Below are 22,280 nucleotides of genomic sequence, written 5' to 3'. Positions count from 1 at the left end.
AAATACGTACGCAAACATAGTCGCTCATAATACTTCTGCCATGGAAAGTGGTCAAATATCCTCGACAAATTATTCCCAACGGCCTCAATCTGGACCTACCCCTTCTAGTACAATACAGTATCATTCCTCTCAACCTCAGTACTCACAGTCCCACAATTTACAACCCAAATCCTATAATAACAATTTTACTAATTATATGTTTTCTTCTCCTACAACTTCAAACCCAAACAAAAGGCACAGACCAACCAGCCCTGATCCCATTGAAATTTCAAGAAAAGAAATACTTACACAACCAAAAACCTCTTTTGTCTCGGGGGGAATTTTTAATAGTCAACATTATTTAAAAAACTCAGCCGGAGTAAAATTACAATTAGAGGAATTAAATGCAACAATAAGTTTAGTTTTAGAAGTAGTTCTCAATATTATAAGTAATATAAAACAAACAAACAATTTCGATGTATCAAAATCTGAAATTGTGGAATTAATTAGTAAACATGTAAACCATACCTTGTCTTCAAATTCGCAGACACAAACGCGAACATAAATTTGCTGCAATGGAACTGTCGTTCAGCAGTAGCTAATAAAGTAAATCTAGAATATCTGCTATATCAAAATAATATTTCCATAGCATTGCTTTCAGAAACGTGGTTTAAATCAAAATACTATTATAATTTTAAAGGTTACAATTGCTTTAGATCAGATCGGGCAGACGGTTATGGTGGAACTGCCATTTTATTAAAATCAAACTTAAGATGCGAAGAAATAAATCTTAAAAATAGATATCCTTTCACTCACAAATGTATTTCAGTTAAAATTCTCCGAGGTAAAAATCCCATCAATATTGTGTCAATTTACATTGAACCAAAGACCAAGATATCTGAAAGTCAATGGTTGGAATTCTTTAAAGACATACCTAAACCGTTTATTATTGGTGGGGATTTTAATTCCCACAGTATCGCATGGGGCTGCGAAATTGAAGACAGCTATGGTAAAAAACTTTTAGAATGTATTGATCATTGTAATTTGATATGCTTGAATGATGGATCGCCCACATTAGCAACTAGTAAGAGTCCATCCGCTATTGACTTAACCTTTTGTACACAAGATATTTCAAAATTTTTTACTTGGAGAGTCCTACAGGACCCTCATGGATCCAATCATCTTCCGATTATCATTAACATGGAAACAGATCATATAACTTCATTTACAGCTCAAAACTATCACAAGATCTGGAATCTTAACAAGGCCGATTGGAAATTATACACATCTGTACTAGAAGCTGTAAATCCTCCTGGAAACAATCAAACTCTAATAGCAAACATTAATAAAGCAGCCAATTTAGCAATACCAAAGTTTTCATCTAACGGAACACATAAGAGACGAATTTCGAACCAATGGTGGTGTGAAAGTTGCAAAACCGCCGCTGATAACCGAAAAATTGCATATGGAAAATATAAACAAGATCCTACAAGAAATAATTTAGTTGAATTTAAGAGACTTGACGCTGTCGCAAAAAAACTTTTCAAACAAAAGAAAAAACAGAATTGGGTAGAATACTGCGAAAGCCTAAATTCAAAAACACAAATCAGTGAAGTGTGGAAGAAAGTAAACACTTTTAAAAACCGCAAACAGTCCAACAAGATTCCAATAGATCCAGAATCCAGCTGGCTAGATGAATTTCATAAGAAAATATCTCCACAGTGGGTACCTTCACAACATTTTCCAGAATACAGCGAAACAGTGTCAAGAGATAGGTTTGGCTTAGAAGAACCATTTAAAATGTGGGAGTTAGAGCGAGTACTTAGTCAACAAAATAGCAGTGCTCCAGGTAAAGACAATATTTCATATTCCATGATATACCATATTCCTCACCACTATAAAATATCATTATTAAATATTTTTAATGACATTTGGAATGATACGTCACAAATTCCAGACAGCTGGAAGGAATATATTCTAATACCTATTAAAAAACCTGGTAAGCCAGAAAATTGCAGTAGATCATATAGACCAATATCCTTAGCCTCTTGCTTCCTAAAGACGTTAGAAAGGTTAATAAAAAATAGAATTGAACATTGGTTAGAGCAAGAACATATTCTCCCAAAATCTCAGTATGGATTTCGAAAATCAAAATCAACCCAAGATGCCATAACTGCCTTAGTGTCATCCATACTAATAAACTTTACTGATAATATGTATACTATGGCTGCTTTTCTTGATGTCTCCTCTGCATTCGATACCGTTAACTTGGACATTATGCATAAAAAGCTATTAGACATCGGCTTCCCCATCACCATAGCTAGTTTTCTGAGGACATTGTACACTAATAGATCAACTTTTTTAAAAATCAACCATTCCATCTCTCCACCACGTCTTACGAATATAGGACTTCCACAGGGTAGCATATTAAGCCCAATACTATTTATTTTATATAATATGGATATAGAAAATTGTATTAATAGCCCAACAAAAATTATTCAATATGCTGATGATGTAGTAGTTTACACAGCCCACAAATCATTGGATATATGTAAAAATAATTTTGATCTCTCAATTAAAGCTGTTCTTAATCACTATGAAAATATTGGTTTAGATATATCAGAATCTAAAACTGAAATTTGTATTTTCTCTAGAAAACATCAAATTCCACAAGGGCATCTGGAAGTAGGTCAAATTCAGTTCCCTATTAAAAATTGTATAAAATATCTCGGTACTTATTTAGACAGAAAACTCCTATGGAAGGATCAAATTCATCATGTCATAAAAAAGTCTGAAAATGCAATGAACATTCTAAGAGCCTTTTGTAGAACTAACTGGGGCGCTGATCCAAATGTAGCACTTTTATTTTACCGTACTATGATTCGTCCCATTTTCGATTACAGTTGTCATTTATATGGAACTGCCGCAAACACACATTTAAATAAATTAGAAATACAAAAAAATAAATGCCTTCGGCTTTGTCTTGGATATTTGAATTCTACACCTGTTAATATAATGGAAGTTGAGGCGATAGAACCACCTCTGAAATTTCGACGGGAGTTTTTAAGTGATAAATTCATTACTAGAGCCATAGGGAAAAATACTAACTATCTACAGGATATTCCTATTTTATCAATTTTAGATCTAACTCATAAATATTGGACAAAGAAAAAATGTTCTCTTCTGGTAAATAGTTACCTGAGGATATCTCAATACCGACATACTTTCTATACGTATGAAAATCAAGTTTCACCTATGTATTCCCATATATTAGAAGAGCTTTTTTCAAAACATATTAATACCTTTTTTATGGACAGTAATTTAGATCCAGTCGCTTTTCAATCATTTACACGGCATAAATGGCCAAACTATCAGTTTTACTTTACAGACGGATCTAAAGTACAAAACAAAGTAGGATGTGCATTAATTAATGTTCAAAGCGGATTTAAAAAATTATTGAAATTGCCAGCTGAATCATCGATATACACTGCTGAAATGACAGCGATTCTTCTTGCATTAAGACATATACATAGTAACGAACCCTACAGCTGCATAATATTTACAGACAGTAAGAGTGTCGTCGACAGACTAACAAACGTACATAGGTCCAAACAACTAAATCATATAGAACTAGAAATTATGACTATTTACAATAAAATTACAAATTTAGGGAAAAGCATTATTATATCATGGATAAAGGGACACGCGGGCATTAAGGGCAATGAAATAGCAGATAGCCTAGCCAAATCTGCCCTAGACATAGGCGAAGAAGCTCCCTTGAACTTACTCCCCTTTTCAGACATTGATATAATTAGTAAACAGCATCAAAAAGAAAAATGGCAAACATATTATCGAAACACGAGAACTGGAAATAATTACAAACAAATGCAGCCTGAAATACCCATAAAAAGATGGTTTCATACTCTATCAAATCGCCATTTCATAAGGGTTATAAACAGATTAAGATCTAATCATGCTCTTACCCCCCTTCATATGTACAAGTTGGGTCTCGCGGAGTCACCTAATTGCAAGTGTGGAAAAGAAGGTAACTTATTACATATTTTTCTTGAATGTTCCCACGAATCAGTAAACATAAACAAATTTTATGATAATCTTATTATATTAAAAATTCCACTTCCCGTCTACCTGAACAATTTGATTTTCTCTAGAGATATCAATATATTAATGATTTGATGTATTAATGATAATGATAATGAAAAATCATAAAGAAATAAAAAAAAAAAAAAAGATGTAAACCTCCGAGATGTTGAATCGGGTTATATGTCTTAGCGCAGGAAAAAAAAAAAAAATAAATTAAAAAAGAAAAAAAAAAAAAAAAAGAATTATTACTAATTACTAATTACTAATTATTAATTGTTAATTGCTAATTATTACTAATTGCACGTTAGATTGTACGGATGATTATATGTTTATTCCTCTAATTGTAAAAATTGTTTGTCTTTAAATTTGTCTGGCTAATTGGCTAAAAAAAAAAAAAAACAATTTTATTCCATAAGTGGTTTCCACACTGTATATGATTCCACATCACAGACAATAAGTTCGAAAACCAACTTACTAAAAAAAATTTTCTGTGAAAGCTATTACTCCTCCATATTTTTTTATTTTTTCCTTTTTTACATTATTTAGTTCTTTTAATTGCGTACTTATACACAGAAAATACCATTGTCAAAACTTCTAAGAACATTCTTTTTATTGGGTCGGTGGTATCTGTCCATCGTGAGACGAACCATTCTTCCCATGCATAATTTGTGTCAAGGAAATCGAATAGATTCACACAGAAATTACAATCTACGATCTGTTGACCGTTCGAGAGGCTGTTGTAGTCGTGAACTTCGTGACACATATAAAACATACTAATTTACACTGTAAAAAAGTTCAGGAAATACATTCTCGAAGGTTACATAAAGTCGTGATGTTGGAAGTTGTACTCGTCGAAAATTAAAAATTAACAGTAACTGCAAAAAACGTTTTTGTTGTTTTTTGTCTGTTATGGAGTAGAAACCAACAAATTACCTCGATGTTTTTGCTTAGTTTGTTACTCGTTTTGTAAAACTTACTAGGGGACAACCATGTTTTTGTAAATCCGTCCAGCTTTCAAGGAGACGAAATAATATTTATTTAACTTCTTTGGAGAAGGAAATCATATTGCAGTCGTTCGTTGATATTATGCCGTCTATTATTTTTGTATATTATTTGTATTATATTTGTAAATTAACACACAATTTTTTTTAATTAATGTGTCTCCGCTGCAACGATCATTGACACAAACAATATTGTGTACAATAATTACAAAAAGCACATGTTACTAATTGCTACAGTTAATCTATAAGCTTAGAACCTATGACTAAATAATACAACAGTTTTATCATTAAGTTATAAGTTAACGGTAAAGTACATGGAAAACAAGGGGTCATATTCTGTTGAACAACTGAATGTCTTTCAAGAAACCAATTAGGTTAAAGTCTTGTTCGGGTGAGTTTAAAACGTCTTTGATATTTGACTTAACTTTATGTTGCATTCTGTGTTTTGCGTACCAGGGACACTCGATCAGGATGTGTTTCACAGTTAATACACTAGAGCAGATTTGGCAATTGGGCTTCGGCTCGGACTTCATTAAGTCTTCATGTGTGAGCCGGGTATGTCCTATTCATAATCTTCGGATGACAGATTTTTCTTTTCTAGAGATTGTTGGAAGTTCAAATTTTTCAACAGTCTGCCGGATCTCATAAAATGCACTCTTGATTGTGTTCCAGTGGGTTTGCCAGGTATGATACTGTTGTTGCTTGAATATCTGCTTTAGGTAATTACGGATTTGAATATGATGGGCTTTTGAGAATTGACTGTTTACACAAGAAGCTTGCTGGCTGCTTGGTCTGCTTTTTCATTACCCGGAATGTCGATATGGGATGGTAGCCAGATGATGGTTACATTTACACCTTGAAAAGTGAGTGCACTGTAACTCCTATGGATTTCTTGAACTAAGGGATGCTGAGAGTATAGACTTTTTATCGAGTGTAGTAACGACAGGGGGTCTGTGCATATTGCTTGTTTTTTTATCATCTATTTTTAGTTTTTTTAAAGCTTCTAGTATCGCATAAAGTTCTTCAGTGTAGACGCTGCATAAATTCGGTAAAGAAGATGATTTTATTATTTCATCATATGTGGTAACGGCACATCCAACGCCTGGTTCGCTTTTGGAGGCATCTGTATGCAGAATTTTTTGGAATTGGTTCTTGCTTATGATTTCTTCGAAGTGTTGTCTTATAAGAAGATTTGAGGTTTCATGTTTACTGTATTCTAATAGAGAAGTGATTGAATGTGGGATTGGTCTATTCCAAAGCGGATATTCCGGAATTGGGAAGGGATGTGTTTTGGTAAGGTCGACTGGATTGACTCACAAAATTGAAATTTCAAAATAGAACAGTTTTTGTCATTTAATTTATAAGCATTAATACTACTAGGGATGGGAAAAACCTACCGGTTTTAACCGAAAACCGGTTTTTTTACTTCGCAATAACCGGTTTTATCGGTTGTTTTTTTTTGTCCCGGTTATAACCGGTTTTTTATTTTTAAAGTAAAAACCGGTTATTACGTTTTTACGGTGATTAGGATTAGGTTAGGTATTATTTTGGATCCCAATTATAATTATTATTTTCAAGTAATTATTCCAAACAAAACCATAATTCAAATTTTATTTTATTTTATAAATACAGAAGCAAACTGAACGTGCAAACTCTCATCAGCCAGAAACAATTAAGTATTATTATAATATTTCGTTGAAAAGGTATTTGTAATCATAATATTTACATAAAAAGTGATCTGGTACATCATCTATTTTTCACACTTGACTCTTGACATTGAAAGTGGGTGAATGGCTGTTTCTGATTACCAAAAATAATGTTCTGACTATAAATATCGAATTACTGATTACGAATACGAATCTCCAAGGATTTCCCTACGTTTTCAAAACGATACACCCATACAGGAAGTATTAAATGAGGTAAAATGTAAATATTATACAAATATACAAACGTGTTAAAAGTAATACATGATAATTTTTTTAATGTAGTAAAAGTAAAAGATGAATTGTATTAATTTATTTTTAAGTAAAATATTTATGTTGATATTATTTGTTTTAAATCCTATTTGAAAGAGTCTGGGAAATTTTTTATAAGTTGAAATGGTTGGGGTGGGAAATTTTTTGGGTTTGGAAGGAGAGGAAAATTGGTGGGTATTTTAGAGGATTAAATTTTTAAATGGTAAATTATATTTGCATCATTAATTGAATACAATAATTGCATATTATATTCTCCTCTCATTATATTCATTGACAATAGAACCTGAATTATGTTAGCGCTCTCTGTTGAGCAGTAGTAGAATAATTTTGGTTTACTGCTCTCTGCGTCTGACTACAATCAGATAGAATTCTGTCTACCATATGCTTAAAAGATTCACACTAATGTCCCCATATATAGCTGCAGTATTGGCAGATCCCTCGATTAAAAAAGCACCAAGGATGATTTCTGGTTCAGATATAAAACTAATCACTGAAATTGTAAGCATTTTATCGCCTTTCGATGAGGCCACAAAGGAGATCTTGGGTTCCCAGTACATTACTGCTAGCCTTGTTATCCCCCTTGTGTCTATTATCGAAAGATTTAAAAAAAAAAACCTCAAGCCAATAGCCTTAGTACAGCTCAAAAGTTATGCCAAAAGCTTATAACTAGCCTTCAAGAGAGAGGCACCAAGCTTTTACGAAATCCCCTGCTTTGCCATGCCACAATCACGGACCCAAGGTTCAAAAAACTATATCTGAATCCGTATATAGCGGAGACAGTCACATCCAATTTAGGCTCGGAAGTTAGGACCTACCTTACCGAAATCGGAAAACTTTCTCCTTCCTGCTCCTTTCAGAATGAAGAAGCCAAAGTGAGTTTAAAATCAAACCCTCTTTGGTCTTCACACGATCTGGAGTTGGTGAATAGTGGTTTCAGTTCAAGTTCTCAGGACACACAGTTTCAAAGTTCTTTTTCAGATAAACTGACTCTATATCTGCAGCGGCCTTTGCTGCCAGTGATCCGTTTTCATTCTGGGATCAGAACAGAACCTATATGCCAGGATTGGCTTTTATAGCTAAAAAAATACATGTCGTTGGTCGGAAGTTCGGTGGCATCAGAGAGACTGGTGTCATCATTGAATGATATTGTGTCAGATGAGAGAAGCCGCTTAACCGACCAACATATATATGAACGAGTTTTTCTCAATATGCTTCATGAAAAATACTTGCCAACATAATGCTAAATCCATTTCATATAATATAACCTATTTGTAACCTTCTAACCTATACTTTTTTACTTAAAATATTACTTCATATTCTTTTATTGTATATTATTGCAATATGTATATATTAATCTTACATATTTAATAATAATCACTAAATATATATTAATAATAAAATAATAATTAATAGAATAAAGTGGTTTTATTAAAAAATTTGTTTCATTTATATTGATATTGATGTTCTTTCGATAGTACTAATTTTGATCATATTGATATCGAGTCGAATGAAGTATCGCAAACTAAAGTGCATTGTAAATGTAACTTTGTAACTATTGGATTAAAAAAAACGAAAACCGGTTTTTAAAAAAGCCGGTTTTTTTGGCCGGTTATAACCGCCAGGTTAAACCGTAAGCAGAAAAAACCGGTATAACCGAAAACCGGTGTTTTGTCAAAAACCGCCATCCCTAAATACTACCACAGTTCGTGCTATACATTTTAAATAATACAATTCTTTTGGCTAACTTCACATGGTACAAGCACGGATGACCATAACATGTTGTTATGGATGTTATAGTCACCCGTGGTACAAGATATTTTGAATAATACTAGGACATCGCCCTGCTTAATATTTGTTTGGTGATGCATCGCCGAATCACACTACCGATGCATCGGTAGTGTCGTTTATTTAATACTTAGAATTTTATTTTACTTTTGCCCAAAATAAAAGGCTACTGCAATATTCAGTTTTATTGTTAAGTTAACAAAAATAAAATATTCATTTAAAATAACCTGCATTCTATAGGTATATATTTTGTTTTAAAATTTGTGAAAAAGAACATAAATAAAACTAAATTAAATAAAAATAAACAAGAAATACTGTTGTAATTTTCATCACTATGACTATCTGTACGTACTAGGAGATATGAATGCTCAAATAGGCAAAGAAAAACTTTTCTTAAAAACCATTGGTAAACATTCACTTCGTCAAAACACCAATGAAAATTAAGAATTACTAATCAACTTTGCCATAAAAAAACATTATCATAAGTTCGACTTTTTCCCACACTGCGATATATACAAAGTGACATGGATTATGCCTGGTAAAAAACAAACCCCAACCAAATTAATCATGTTCTGATAAACAAAAGGGCCTCAAAAAGCATACAAGGTCGGAAGAGCCAAAGCCAAATCTTCTAGTACAGATAAAATATAGATGCAAAATTCAGAGAAACAGTAGCAGCAAACAACAGAACAACTAGATATACAAAAATTAGGAAAACAAGATATCAAATTAAATTATGAGACAGAAATAACACAAACACTGACAAACACAGGCAGTCTAGGTACCGAAGAGCATTGGGAAGAAATCAAAACCAAAGTACCTAATTGACGCAGCAAGAAAGATCACAGGCAAAAAAAAAAGATAAAAACAAAAAGAAGAAGGTTTAATCGCGAGTATATAGAGGTGTTTAAAATTATTTCAAAATATTTTATTCTATGTATATGTAAATTCCTAGCCCTAAGTTTTAATTGTCTAGACGGCAACCCTGTCAGCCCTAGGCAAAGTCGTTAGCATTTTATATTTTCAGTATGTTTCCATATGTTGTCATAAGAGCAGACAATAAAGAACATGTGAAGAGATTTCATTTTACAAGTTATTTACCACCACTATTAACCAGCGACCAGTCAATTTAAATCAACAATTTAAGCAAGAGGCCATACAGAAGAGAAATCAGGAACACAATAAATATATGGAAAGAAGAACCAGGGAAAGAAGAGCAATCTACGAAGATGTATACAATTAATACACTAAGAGAAACACTCAACAGATCCATTGAACACAAAAGAAGAGGAATACCTAGAAAAGACTCACTGAAAACATCAACGAAGGTATGAGAAATAAGAAGAAATATAAATCATTCTCGATAAGGAATTGAGTAACATAAAACCGGTAAAAATTTTAACGTGATGTTTAAGATTGTGTTTACAATAATAAACAAATTAAACAATTCGGGTTCGCATCGAGACAGCAAAGTGAATAGACGTATTTAATACGAGTTCCAAAGCTATCGAGTTTAAAAAAGTAAAACACATTAAGTATTTAGTTAATTAGTTTTCATTAAACAAAAACAGTGTTATAATCAAATCCATCTAAAATCAACGGTTGAATCTGCAAAAACCAGTAAGTAAACAAAGTTTGTTTACATATATTTAAGCATTTATTGTCAATCGAAAAACACCCATCATTTTTCGAAATTTTGTTGAAATATCAAAACAAGTTCTTCAGGTGAACAGGACTGTACTCAGCCACAATTTAAATTATTAATGTGGCGTTTAAATAATGGATAACAAAAATCCAGGGGAGCATGTCCCTAACCCTCCTCTGAACCTTCCAATATCTAGTACTTCAACTCAATACAATACCCAATCATACGCATCAATTACAACAAAAAATCAAACATCATCCAAATTTCCCGATAAACAGCAAGCCATCTTATTTACTTCCATTGACGACGTAAAAATTGAAGATTATCTAATAGCCTTGGGCAGTACTGTAAATCCTAAAGATATTATTTTCGCCTCACGGATTTCTCAAAATAGAATATGCATTTACTTATCCTCAAAAGAACTAGTAGATAACTTCTTAAAAAATTATGGTTCAATTAAAGTCAACAATCAAATTCTCACTGCCCGCAAATTAATCACTCCAAGTCAAAGAATTGTTTTATCCAATGTATGCCCCAGCATACCACATTCTATTTTAGAAGCAGAGCTAATAAAGCTAGGTCTAAATCTATTATCGCCTATCAACTTTCTTAAAATAAACGCGTCTCGCCCAGAATTTAGTCATATTCTCAGCTTTCGCCGACAAACATATATTACTCCTTTAGAAAACAATGCAATATTGCCAGCTTCTTTCATAATAAATTTCGACAATACATCATACAGAATTTTCTTAGCAACCGACAACCTTGAATGTTTTTCTTGTAAACAAGCAGGTCACTTAGCTGTAGTATGCCCACTTCTACAACATAACGAGCAAACTTCATTAGAGAATTTCGCCCAATGCACAGAAGCCGCCAACACTTTAGCGTCTAATGATGAATCTTGTCAAAACATAAGCGCATCTTCAGTTAATCAAAATGTCAATGTAAGTACCAAAGAACGAAATAAACAGAATACGGAACCAATGAAAACATCTGAAACGATAGCCCAAGAAACTTGAACGATTTCCATTAAACGACAAATGTCAGAGTCTACACCACCGCTTGAAGACCTCCACAAACAACCTACATTTCAAAAACCCAAACCCAAGAAAATTAAACCGGAAAAATCCATTCACGATGAAATGCAACCATTACAACAAATGTTTGAAGACGATAAAAACAATTTTACACTGAACTTTAAATTTCTTTGAATCAGCCCCACACAACGCAGACATATTGGATCTTCTTAAAACCTATACAGACAATGTGCCAGGTTTCCTTAAGGAGCTGGACACTATGTACACTCAAAGCTCAAAAAAGCTGAAAACAAAAATCACAAACATTAAAAGAAAATTACAGCATCAACTCTCCAGAACATCTGCATCAATGGACAGCGAACTCTCATCCTCTCAAGAAAACTTAAGTACTTAACATTCAGATGTATCATACAATGAAATCTCAACGGGTACAATACCCGTTGCGAAATGTTACAAAAGTTAATTGCTCAACAAACACCATCAGTTATTTGCCTTCAAGAAACTCATTTCAAAGATTCTTACCATGCAAGGTTAAAGGGTTTTAAATGCTTTTATAAAAGCAGGACCAATAGAGATAAAGCAAGTGGTGGAGTAGCAATCTATATCAACCAAATGTACGAAGCAGAACTAATACCTTTAAATACACCCTTAGAAGCTGTTGCAATCACAATTAATAGTGATATAAAGATCTCAATATGCAACATTTATATTCCACCGAGTGAAAATTTTTCAACTGCCGTAATTGAGGAACTACTTCAACAGATCCCATCTCCCCGTATACTCTTAGGAGATTTTAATAGTCATAGTCCCTACTGGGGATCCAAATTTCGATCATTAAAAGGAAAAGTACTAGAACAATTACTTGACAGTAACAATATAAACATCTTGAATACAGGGGAACCCACAAGATTTAATATACAAACAGGAGAATCCTCAGTTATCGACCTAAGCATGTGCGATCCGGTCCTACAAACATGTTTAAATTGGGAAGTCCATCCCTACTTATACGGGAGTGATCACTTTCCTATTCTTATAACCCGTCCTTTTAAAACCGCCTTAACTACTCCTCTCTCAAAATGGAAATTAGACCAGGCAAATTGGACACTTTTCTCAGACCTTCTTCTTCTTAAAGTGCCCTCTCCTCAATGGAGGTTGGCTACTACAATTTTAAAATCTTCTCTATCTTCAGCTGTTCTTATTAGCTGTTCAAAATTTAGCCCTGTCCATTGTCGGATGTTTCTGAGCCACGATAGTCTTTTCCTTCCTAGGCCTCTCTTTCCCTCGATTTTTCCTTTCACTATAAGTTGGGCATATTGGTACTTATTATTTCTCAGTATGTGGCCTAGGTATGATGTTTTTCTAACTTTTACTGTGTTAAAAAGTTCTCTTTCCTTGCCTATTCTATGCAGCACTTCTTCGTTTGAGGTATGCGATGTCCATGAAATTTTAAGCATTCTCCGGTAGATCCACATTTCAAAGGCCTCCAATTTATTTACGGTTGATGTTTTTAGAGTCCACGTTTCAACTGCATATAGAAGAGTCGACCAGACGTAGCATTTTGATAGACGTAGTCGAATTTCGAGTTTTATTCGAGAATCACAAAGCAGTTTTTTTATTTTTTCGAAAGATTTTCTGGCCTGTTCTATTCTCAGACCAAATAGACCAAAAACTCCCATATCTCCCTGACCCTAGTACCTCAAATATATCTTCAACTTATCTAAAATTCTCTGAGTTAATATTAGAAGCAGGCCACAAAGCAGTCGGAAAAACCAAAACTCTAAAAACTCACACGCCAGTACCGTGGTGGAATACTAAATGTGACGAAGCCATCAAAAAATACAAGCGAGCTTTTAACAAATTCAGACGATGTCCTACTACACAAAATCAAATAAAATATAAAAAACTGAGAGCTGAATCTCGATATCAAATTAAGCAAACTAAAAAACAAAACTGGAAATCTTTCGTGGCATCCATCAACAACTCTACTCCCCTGTCTGCATTATGGAGGAAAATTCGTCAACTATCTGGAAAACAGCAAAACGCCCAAATTAGTTTCTTAAAACATAATGATCAATTCATTACCTCAACACAAGAAATCACAGAAATTTTTGCAGACCTTTACGAACAAAATTCCAGCACTAACAACTACCCTCCAAATTTTCTTCAATTTAAATTTAGAAATGAAAAAAAGGAGATAATGATCACGGAGAACACGGAAGACTACATGAACTCGCCAATTTTACTTGAAGAAATGGACGATGCATTGTTTGGCATAAAAAACTCTTCTCCGGGTCCTGATGATATACCAATAATTTTTCTCCAAAACATAAGCACAAATGCTAGAATATACCTCCTTAATGTTTTGAACCAAATGTGGATTCAGCACTACTTTCCAAAGTCTTGGTCAGAATCATATATTATCCCAATCCCTAAACCCCAAAAACCGAAAACAGATCCCCAGTCCTATAGACCAATATCCCTAACCTCGTCAACCTGTAAGCTATTTGAAAAGATTATAAACCGTCGTCTTACATGGTTTCTGGAAGATAAAAAATTGCTTATCCCGGAGCAAAACGGCTTTCGTCAAAATAGATCAACGACGGATAACCTAGTTGATCTTGAATCCGAAGTTCACGAAGCACTCATTAACAAACAACACTGTCTAGCTATTTTCTGCGATATAACAAAAGCCTACGATTGCACATGGAGATATGGTATAGTAGAAAAGCTTCACTCCTGGGGTATTAACGGACAATTCCTAAAATTTATTCAAAATTTTCTTCAACTTAGAACATTTAAAGTACGATCAAATGGAACACTATCATCAAGTCGAATCCAGGAAAATGGAGTCCCCCAGGGATCGGTATTAAGTGTAACTTTATTTCTTGTTGCAATTAACGATATCTTGGAACAATGTCAACATCCAGTAAAAGCAAGACTATACGCAGACGATCTGGTTATCCTACTAAGATTAACAAATTTAGAATCCACCCAAAGAATCCTACAAAGCGCATTAAATAATCTCCAGAAATGGTCTGACAAAACAGGACTCAGTGTCTCTAACGAAAAAACAAAATGTATGCTCTTCTCAAAAAAGCGAAAAGAGGATAATCCAATTTTAACATTGAATGGTAAAAATCTGGTCTTTGTAAAAGAAATAAAGTTCCTCGGTCTTACATTTGACAAAACATTGAATTGGAAAAGTCACATTAAAAATCTAAAAGGTACTTGCCAGCAAAGCATTAATATTTTAAAGACACTGTCGAACATCAACTGGGGCAGCGATACGGCAACTCTTCTACGAATCTTTTCATCATTAGTTCGATCAAAAATTGACTACGGCTCAGTGATATATAACTCAGCCAAAAAATCTGTTCTTAAAGAACTAGATGTAATCCAAAACACGGGACTGCGAGTCGCTTTGGGTGCCTTTCGAACAAGCCCCATACTAAGTATATGTAGTGAATCAGGGCAAACCCCTTTAGAATTTAGAAGAGAGTTTGTCGTTTGCTTGTAAAGTTCTATCCTCTCTAGATAACCCAGTCTACTATAACGTTCACAGCAATCGTTTCAGCCACTACTTCTCATCTCATTCTCAATGTAATCCGCCTTTCTATGAACGAATTAACCGATTACTTCATAAATATAGCATACAATTCCCGTCAATATACCATCCTTCCGAAAACCATCCTCCCCCATGGACTGTAAATAAACCACCAGTAATTACTGATCTATCAAAATTTAATAAACATGAATCCCCACCAGCCATATTAATAAACAACTTCAAAGATATTATGGATAGATTTAGCGACTACCGACAGATCTACACAGATGCATCAAAAACAACGGACGGAGTCGGCGCAGCCATTTTCTGTAATATTCATAATGCTAAATTTAAGTTGCATAACAACTGGACTATCTCGAACGCAGAACTATACGCAATCCTTGAAGCTCTAAAGTTCATTAACACAACGGACCAGAGAAATTATACAATCATTACTGACTCAATGAATGCTCTTTGTGACATCAAAAACATATACTCCAGCAATCCTATTCATAAAGACATTTACAAAGAACTTCAAAATGCTGCAAAGGAAAACAAACATGTGGTATTAATCTGGGTTCCATCTCATATTGGAATACATGGTAACGAGGTTGTGGACCGTCTAGCTCACGAAGCAGCGACAAGTGATGGTCAAGTGCAATTAAATAAAATAGTGCCAAGTGATCTTAAATTGTGCTTAAAAAACATAGTTAGTTGCGCGTGGCAAAACAAATGGTCGCAGTGTTCCGAAAAACTAAGGCAAATTAAAGACAATGTTTTACAAAAACAAGCCTTTGTGTTACCGAGGAAAAAACAAGTCATCTTTTCTCGACTTCGAATTGGTCACACCCGTCATACACATCTTTACCGAATTACAAGAGACAATCCTCCATACTGCAACCAGTGTCAAACCAACAATACAGTTAAACATATTTTAACCGAATGTCAAATTTTCCAGGAAACCAGAAGTAAACTCAACCTTCCCAGCGACATAGGCGACCTTCTTAGAGACAATAATCATCTACACAATATTATAAAGTTTTTAACGGTTGTAGGCATAAAAGATATTTAAATTAATATCTAGACTGTACTTATATTACATATATCAATCTTCTTTAATGTTCTTTAATGTTAGTACGTAATTAATATTAACCTTTCTTTGTTACAATATGTATTTTTCATTGTTGTCGTCTATAACTCCAGTGGTTCGGACGACATTAAATAAATTAATAAAAAAAAAAAAAAAATTAAACAATTCGAAAATATTAAGTTCCTTGTAGTAATTATGAATTATAGTAGTACAGAAAACCAGAATACAAAATATACGGTCCAAAAGGCACTGAAAGCAAAATCATTTAATACGGTTTGGTGGGACAAAAACGTCAGCAGTATCAAAAAAATAAGAATTGGACTAACCATGTTTAATTCTGGGGCAAATAGTTACATGACTTCTACGAGTATACTCCAGTCGACAGAGAGGAAAATATTACTGAACATCTAAAAATTCTATAAACAAATTGAATTTTGCTGACAACGTCCATTTTTAAGACCACAAAAAACCTGCAAAAAAGTATGCCACTCCTACCCCCGGGCTTCCCTCTAAAACCCACACTCGCACAGGGGGAAAACAGAAATCATCGATTTACCAAGAATATGTACTCTGTAGAAAAAAATATTTTAAACAAGAAATGTAGCTGAGATAATTTTAAACAAAAATGTTTAATAGCACTGTTTCTTTTGAAAGAACCGTTCTCCCAGAAACAACGCGTAAAAGATAAATGACGTCTTGCAGCAGTAAAAATAGAATATTCAGGACGATTTTCTGAATTTCCAGATTAGACCGAATACGCACCGAAGAAACAAGAAATATAATGTCAGCAGCAAAAAAAATTGCTAAGAGTATCACGAAAAGATGTCTGATATGGTTAAGCCATCTAGTTAGATTAAAGGAATCAAGGAGACAGAAACAAGTCTTCTTATTACAACCACCTTCAAAACAAAAGAGATTGTTACTATACGTGATGAAGCCAAGAAATAAATCATGCCATGAGAGCCTGTCATTTAGAAGAAGCCTTATCTCAGGATAGCTTGAAGACTGAAAACGAGACTGCAGTGACCAGTGAAGATATCGTTTATTTATCTTTAGATATAGATACGTTTCTTTTGTTTTAATTTTGACATATTATGATTTTCTTTATTTCTCTTTATTTTCTTGGAAGATTTTGGTATAAATATAATGTGGATTTTTCTTCCTATCTTGTGATCTCTGCTGGTGACAAATTTATTCATCACTGTTCTGTTTTTATAATGAAATTTTCTATGAACGGGGTATAATCCAATTCAGTATTATGTATTCGTTTTATCGAGCCCCATCCATGTCTATTTTTTAGTTTTTGCTTCTAAAAATCAGTTCATTAAAAGACACTTTTTTGCAGTTATTGATTCCATCTACTTCTATCATTCATATTGGTATATCTGTAATTTACTAATTTGTTATCTTCATTTTCTAACTTTGTCATTATAAAAAAGTTGGCAAAAAATCGTCAATAACACTATTGTAAATACTTTTGGTAAACCATTCGATACAATTACCATCCTAGTTCATTTTCAAAGCAAATGTTTGAATTTCTTTTATGGTTAGTCTCTGGTTAATATGAGTTAGGTCCAGTGCCCACAGACACAGAGCAACTATTTTAAAACTACGATCTGAAACCGATTAATTTTCTAACTATTTCTCGGCCGCGTAAAAGCACGAGAGTTCGCCCACGAGGCGATCCGACTGAAACTGGTTTCCAATCAGTCTAGAACCGATTTTATTTGACCTTACTCCCATGGTCGCTGTTTTATCGCAATTTTTTGTAGCACGTTATTATCCAAACACTCTGGTAAACATTTTAGGATATTTAAGGATATAGAAAGAAACTTCAAGAATCGTCAAATTATACGGAAATTAAAGAGCGGTCAAAAAATTTTGTTTAGATTATTTCAATAGTATAAAGAATTTATATTAAATGAATATTTAAAAATATTTGCGGATATTTCTATTTTAAGTTCTTATTGTAATTTGGGTAGACAATTGGCAGATGGAGATAAGCAAAAATGAAGAGACTATTACAAAAAATATGAATCTATTGATTATTCAGATACACGATTCAACTTTTTCACGTTGGCAATTTAACGAAAAATCTTCTCATTTGTTCACATGTCTAATGGTAGCCGAGAAGTATATTTGTGAACAAAGGCATTGTTATTTTTTTGTTTCAGAAAAACTGAATAAATATTTTAAAAGCTAATTTATTAAATAGGTCTTTCTTACATCCACCATTTTGCCACATTTAAGATTGTATTATAACCCAACTTATCCAAAACCAGTCGCTCCGTGGGCGGGCAAGTTTAATTTAAGTTGTAAACTGGTTGTAAACCGATTGCCGATAAAACTAGTTTAGTTTAAACATAAATTTAAAATTCAAGAACAGACATAAATGTTTATAAAAACTAATGAAAAAGTATCTAAAACTAAAAATCTAAAATGCAATGAGTGGGGAAAAATGTCAGACATATGAGAGGTTAGGTTAGGTTGGGTTAGGTTAGCTTAGGTTAGGTTAGGTCAGACGTCAATAAAAACCAACTAAAATAATTCTATAATCTGTTATGATTTAATGATAAAATCTAGATGTTAGAAATTAAAATAATTAAGTCGTCGGTGGAATTTGCGTCTCCCTGGTTACAGTTGTTTGCAATTATTAAAGACAGCTTATTGTTGTTGCAACCGCAAGCGCAAATTTAGTGCCAAAATGGAAAACGTAAACGAAATTGAGTCCGCGGCTAATAATGCAGTAGCACGTTTGGGGCCCTCCAAGTCCGGAATGAAGTATCGGTTAGCGTACAAGCACTTCCAAGAGTGGTGCGATACAAGAGGAGTACGGCAAGTTACCGAAGACGTTTTACTGGCATATTTTAATATAATGGAAAATGGAAATAAATGGAAATCTTCTACAATGTGGTCACAATACTCTATGATAAAATCCGAGTTAGTTATTAGAAAAAATGTGGATATAAGCAAATTTTTAAAGTTACGTGCCTTTCTGAAAAAAACAAGCGAAGGATATACTGCAAAGAAGTCTAAAGTTTTCACTAAAGACGAGTTTGATAAATTTTTGTTTGAAGCGCCAGATAAGTTGTATTTAGAATTAAAGGTAAAAAAAAATTATATTACAAAGCATGTAGTATACTCTACTAAATTATAAAAATATTTCAGATTGTTTTGTTAATTGGGGTTAACGGCGCCTGTCGATGCGACGAAATGGTAAAAATGAAGACTGTGGACATTGAGGATAAAAAAAATGTAATAATTATCAAAATCCCAGACAGTAAAACACGACAAATTAGATCTTTTACGATAATTGGTCAAAACTACATTAAACTGTATAAAAAGTATGCATCACTGCGGCCTGAAAATTTTACAGAAAACCGATTTTTTATCAAGTACCAAAATGGAAAGTGTTACCGAAGCGTCATGGGAATACATTCGATCAGCGCAGTAGCCCAAAAAGTAGCTAGTTATTTAAATTTAAACGATGCAAGCGCATACACGGGTCACTCTTTACGACGAACTTCAGCAACACTTTTAATTGATGGAGGCGGAAATCTAGAATGCCTCAAACGACATGGGGGCTGGAAATCAAGCACAGTTGCCGAAGGATATATACAGAGGATTCAATAAGAAATAAGAACGATAATGCTCAAAAAATTTTAAACCCTCATGATTCGTCAACATCGGGAATGATTGATGAAAGTTGTTCTTGACCATCAGTATCATCAACAATTACCATTGCGTATCAAGAGTCAGGAACATTTTTGCACGGTTTCAATTTTGAAAATGCCTCATTAACTAATTGTACTTTTAATATTACTATAAATAAAAATGATGTTTAATTGTTGTTAAAGACATTTGTATTGTTGCTTTGTGACATGTTTCATATTGTTGCCATGACAACATTTTTCCCTCCGCCGTAAAGAAATGGGAAAAAAACTGCTGCCGGCGGAGACATCAAACTTTGACAGGATCAAGTTAGATAAGTAATGTCATCATTATTTGACGTTTGAAGAAAAAATTTGTTTAATAAAGCTTGTGTTTGTATTGAAATTTTATTTTATTTAACGATCAAGTTAGTACAGTATATTGAAAGCCAAATTCTTTTGGTTCTAGGTAGGTTAGTATAATTTAAATGTTAAAAATTAGTTGGAAAATTGTATAAAATGGTATTGGAGAAGTTATTGCTGTATACTAGACATACTAACAGAATAATATTAAAGAAAACAATGTGTAACCTCGTAGGGAGTAATCAATTAACACGTTTCTTTTTAAATAGGTTAAATAATATAATTTAAAACTGTAAAATTCTACTGAAAACAAGAACTGTACATCTAAGTATTTATGCTTGCAGGAAAAAATTTTTGTTGTGTATTATCTTTATTCGCATATCGCTCTTGTTACTCTAGTTATTGCATCCTTAAGAAAAGGTCAGTGTCGTTACAGTAAACACATGATTACCTTTTGTAAGAGTACCTGTATATATTATATGAATATTTATTAACACATATGGACAACCCATACAAGGGTTAGGATTATACAAGAAACTATATAAAAGCATTGCTCGTCCCATTTGATGACACATTTTTATAATAATGAAGTACATTATAAAACCATACATTATAATAATGTATATCTTTCTACTTATGCGGGTTTATAAGTTTTTGTATTGACATAAGTTTATATTTTATCTTCTTTACTACTTTCTTCGCACTCATAAATCAAGAACGGCTGTACCGATTTTATTGATATTTGGGTTATTGGATTCTTCTCAGCCCCGAATAGTAGAATAACCTTTAAAATATCGTAAAAGTTTACAAAAAAAAATATTATTTTTGATCTTAGGAGTATTATTTTAGGAGTTGGTAACACTGCAACAACACTACAAAGTCAGTCAAGACTACTACCTAAATATAACACTAAATTATTATTTACTGACAAAATAATAACAACAACACTTAAAAAATTTTCTTAATGATAAAATAAAAACATATTACAGTATACTCCCTTTATAACGAACACGGTTATTACGAGGTGTCGCTTATAACGAGGTACATTAGATGTCCCGTGAAATTTCTATTGAACTATAACCCTTTATAGCGAGGTAAATTTGCTTATAACGAGAGAAAATAAGATTGCAAAACGTGTTTTTTACGTTTTGGCCCGGCCGTAGCTATAAATAAATACCCTTTTTAACTGCGGGCCGCTCGCAATAAACTTCTTACAATTTGTGATTCTTAGTCAGAAATGTAAAATTTATGATTCACAAGTGTCATTGTATTGGGTTGACCATTCACACCTAATAATATGGGTCCTAATAGACAAGATGTAGAAAGTGTTTTAAAGGTTGTCAGAAACTTTATCCAAGGACAAAACGGAAATGAAGAAGCATAAAACTGTTTCACATCTTTAGAAAATATGATAGATAGAATACTGGATAATTTAAAGCAGTCAAAAATGACAAAATAACTTTATACGCTTTATACATATTTACAGAATACAGATTTTTTGTTTTAACCTATATCATTGACAGTAAAAGTAAACAACTCTTTTTTGTTTTAATGCATTTCATTGCCATTAAAGTAAACAACTTTGTTTTAAAAACGCCATTCAAACAATATTTATTAGCATCTTATATTGCTCCGAATGGCTTCACTATAGAAAGTTAATGTTTTAGAAAACTACATATTCATATGTATGCACAATATTATTGTTGTTGGATATAACGAGATCCGCTTATAACGAGGTAATTAGTCTGCCATTTTAGTTCTCGTTATAGAGGAAGTCTACTGTACTTTACAGTGTAATCAATATTTAGATCCATACTCATAATCACTGTCATCGGTATCTTTATTTGCTTTGTAAATAAAGACTGGGTAAATTGTTTTGATGCGATTTTCACATATCCAACATTATTCTATTAACTTTTTACATTGCTAACCACTTTTTTTTTCAAATTGCAGTAGTAGCAGTATTCAATGCTTCTTGGCACGTTTCCAAAACTGCTGCGTCACTGTAACCGTTACGTCCAATGTAGGTATCGTAGTAAGTTTTGAATATTCCCCAAATATATTCAATGGGGTTAAATTTTACAATGATAAGGGGCAGTCTTAACACAT

At 33.1% G+C, this 22,280-nt stretch overlaps 1 protein-coding gene across 1 annotated transcript in view; it reads right to left on the bottom strand.

Moving 5' to 3' along the window:
• LOC140448844 (uncharacterized) overlaps positions 1-22,280 on the bottom strand; it is a 207,916-nt gene that overhangs the window by 103,424 nt on the left and 82,212 nt on the right. The window lies entirely within an intron of this gene.

The sequence above is a fragment of the Diabrotica undecimpunctata genome, chromosome 1 (assembly GCF_040954645.1).
Source record: "Diabrotica undecimpunctata isolate CICGRU chromosome 1, icDiaUnde3, whole genome shotgun sequence".
Taxonomy (NCBI): domain Eukaryota; kingdom Metazoa; phylum Arthropoda; class Insecta; order Coleoptera; family Chrysomelidae; genus Diabrotica; species Diabrotica undecimpunctata.
Note: the sequence above shows the minus strand (reverse complement) of the source record. Positions and strands in the feature narration are given on the sequence as shown.